Source organism: Coenobita brevimanus, chromosome 50 (assembly GCF_032717465.1).
Source record: "Coenobita brevimanus isolate Jiangsu-jjx chromosome 50, ASM3271746v2, whole genome shotgun sequence".
Classification (NCBI taxonomy): Eukaryota; Metazoa; Arthropoda; class Malacostraca; order Decapoda; family Coenobitidae; genus Coenobita; species Coenobita brevimanus.
The window spans coordinates 30718936-30722428 of record NC_137003.1 but is presented as its reverse complement, the minus strand read 5'-3'; the positions used below and the strand labels follow the sequence as shown (position 1 = coordinate 30722428).

General features: G+C 43.5%; 1 non-coding gene across 1 annotated transcript; it reads right to left on the bottom strand.

The window, feature by feature from the left end:
• Nucleotides 1-208: 208 nt before the first annotated feature.
• Nucleotides 209-327, bottom strand: LOC145399910 (5S ribosomal RNA). Its single transcript, XR_013897357.1, has one exon. It is a non-coding gene; the product is annotated as a 5S ribosomal RNA (ribosomal RNA).
• Nucleotides 328-3493: the final 3166 nt, after the last annotated feature.

Below are 3493 nucleotides of genomic sequence, written 5' to 3'. Positions count from 1 at the left end.
TGATCACTTGCAATCATGGAGTCAGTGACGTTGGGAATTGTTTGTCTGTACTGTTGATTATACTTTGTTATGGTTTAGAAGGTGTTAACATCATCATCATTCATTGCCAGACGCCATGTATCCCAAACGGGGTGGCCAAGGGCTTAGGGTTAATTGTTTTACAGGGAGGGACACTAATCCTCCACCAACCCCACTTGACACGTAGGGTTGCCAACAGCATCTGGTGTTCCCAGGCGGTCACCCATCCAAGTACTAACCAGACCCAACGTTGCTTAACTTCGCTGATCGGACGGGAAGCGGTGTACTCAACGTGGTATGGCCGTTGGCAAGGTGTTAACATGATTATGTATAAGTAGTTGCTGAAACTACTTAAATGACATAGACGAGTATGAGAAGGTGTCCCCTGCCAAATAAGTAATGCAAAACCTAATCTATCTACTCTCTTGAGGCAACCGGGACATAACACTAATGACAATGCACTTAGATTTCGAAGAGGAATACGGACTCCTAAATGATGATAGAGATTTATGTAATTTCTGTGGACGAGGTGTACGTGGTGCACGTGCCTATTGCCCCAGTTCCCACACGCCAAGTGGGGGGGAAAATCAAAACTATTGTGTGAGAGGAGAGGAAAGGGTTTCAGTATGTTGCAGCTGCTTTTGATGATCCTCAGGCAGGTATTTGAGCAGATTTTCTGGGAATAGCCAACTCGTGCATCATGGATATTTCTTGGCATTTTTTTTTTTACTGTCCGTGATGGAATACCTGGGGCACAAGATTACTATCACCAGGAAATCTCTTTACAATGGCTTGACCTCCCTTTCTGTGACGAGCCAACATAACGAGATGGCATCCATTGATGTCGGTGAATTATATGCATGGCTAGCTCTGGCCAAACTGATGACATATATAAAAAAGCATGTCATACAGGACTGTTGGATCATGGACGACCTCACAGCCACACCTGTCTTTGGGAGGTACATGTCACATTACAATGTACCTTGGCAATTAACGGTCCCTGCACTTTTTCCTTCAACTAGGGACCCTTACCCAACGACAGGGTGACAAAATTCGATCAGTTATGACCATGCTGAAAGGTTTTTCCACTATTTTATTTTCTCGCCTTTCCAGAAAGTAGTGGCGGACACATTGCATGTTTTGTTCTGACGATGACTGGCACTTATCCAATAAACAAAGTCCAAACACCATCACTTATTCATCACATTCTTTGTAGTTTATGACTACAAGACCGTACAAGGTGGACTTTACAGTTATCGCCCATCTAGATTTTTTTTTTAAATGCAAGAAAGAAGGAACCAAAGGTCAGGAGCCTGCAAACTGTTCCTTCCAAGAAAAAACAAAAACAATACAAAAGAGAGCCAAATTCAAGATCCATTCATTTCGAGATGCCTGGACACACTGCGTTTAAAAGACTGGAGATCATAGGAAGTAGGAAATACAGACAGAGAGAGACAGTTTCAGAGTTGCCCTGTTGCATAAATGAAGGACTGGGAGTAACGATTAATTCTTGCATTAGAGAGTTGGATAGAAAAGGATGAGAATTTGCTTCTAGATGGGTGCTACGCACCCGTCGTAGAGGTGGAGGGATGCAAGCAGACAGTTCAGAGGAGCAGTGACCATTGAAGTAGCAAGAGAAAAGACAAAGGTACAACAGTGCGGCGAAGAGACAGAGGATGAAGGGAGCCAGTAATAGGAGGAGAGTAAATGAGACGAAAAGCCCTTTGACTCCACCCTATTGAGAAGAGCTGTATGTGGCGAGCCTCCCCACAGATGAGCGCTGTACTCTAAACGGGGGAATAAAACCCGTGTATAAAGTCAACAACTGTGCAAGGGTAAAGAAGGTATGCAGTTGGCTTAGCACACCTGAACTCTTGGAAGCAGATTTTAAAAGAGATGCAATATGATCTTTCCAAGATAAGTCCTGGGTGAATGAAACTCCAAGCATATTCAAGGATGACACAGGTTTGAGCTGAATATTATTAAACCTTAGAGGGTACTCCTGTAGATGATTGTGTCGGGTTGATAGTTGTAAAAACTAAGTTTTGGATGCATTAAAAACAACAAGATTATTTTTGCCCCAGTCAGAGATAAGAGCCAAGTCAGACATTAGGTGTGCCATAGCCTCATCCCTTGTTTGTTGAAGTAACTGCTCAGATGGACGTTGCGGAAACTGAATGGAGAGGTGAAGGGTGGAATCATCAGCGCATGAGTGGATAGGGTTCGATGTACAGCTTAGAATGTCATTGATGAATAAAAGGAAGAGAGCTGATGATAGGACAAAGACCTGAGGAACATCACTGTTGATAGATCTAGGAGAAGAACGATGGCCGTCTACAACAGCAGCTATAGAACGACTAGAAAGGAAGCTATTGGTGAAGGAACAGATAGAAACCGCGAGAGGGCAGTTTGGAAATTAAAGATTTATGCCAGACTCGATCGAAAGCCTTTGAGGTGTCAAGTGGAATGGCAAAGCTTATGCCAAAGTCCTGAAAGGAGGATGACCAAGATTCTGAAAAGTAGGTGAGAAGATTGCCAGAGGAGTGTCCCTGATGGAACCCATACTGACGATCAGAAAGAAGGCTGTGATAGGAAAGATCTTTTAAAATTTTTCTATTAAGAATTGAAAACTTTTGAAGCACAGGATGTTAAAGCAATTGGACGATAGTTAGAGGGTTGGGAACGGTCATTCTTCTTTGGGACTGGTTGAATGAAAGAAAACTTCCAGCAAGAAGGAAAGGTACAAGTTGACAGACAAAGGCGAAAGAGTTTACCTTGGCAGGGTGTGAGCACTGAAGCACAGTTCTTAAGGACAACAGGAGGCATTCCATCAGGCGCATATGCCTTATTAGTAATCAGGCCAGTGATGGCAGAAAATACATCACCTGAAGAAATTTTAATGTCAGCCATGAGGAAGTCTGAGGGGGGATGTGATGGAGGAACAGCACCAGAATCGTCTAAGGTGGAATTGGAGGAGAAAGTCTGAACGAAGAGATATGCTTTATCAGTAGAAGAAATAGCTACAGAGCCATCAGAATAGAAAAGAAGAGGGAAGGATGATGAGGTAAAGTTGTTGGAAAGGTTTCTGGCAAGGTGCCAGAAGGAACGGGAAGAATTTGAGTTGGAGAGTAGAGAGCACTTCGTATGGATGAAATTATTTTTAGCAGTGCGAAGAACAGACAGCACGATTCTGGGCAGAAACATAAACAAGATGTGATTTAGGGGTGGGGTGGCTCTGGTACCTTTTATAGGCCCTCTCCTTGTTGCGGACAGCATTAGAACAAGCGTGATTAAACCAAGGCTTTCTTGCATCAGTCAAAGGATATGAGAAAGGAATGTATGCTTCCATGCCCAAGAGAATAACGTCTGTAATGCACAAAGCACACTCAGATGGCTCCCAGCCGTGGAAGCAATAATCATTCCATGGAAAATCAAAGTACTGTCTGAGGGCCTCCCAATCTGGAGTTCCAAAGTG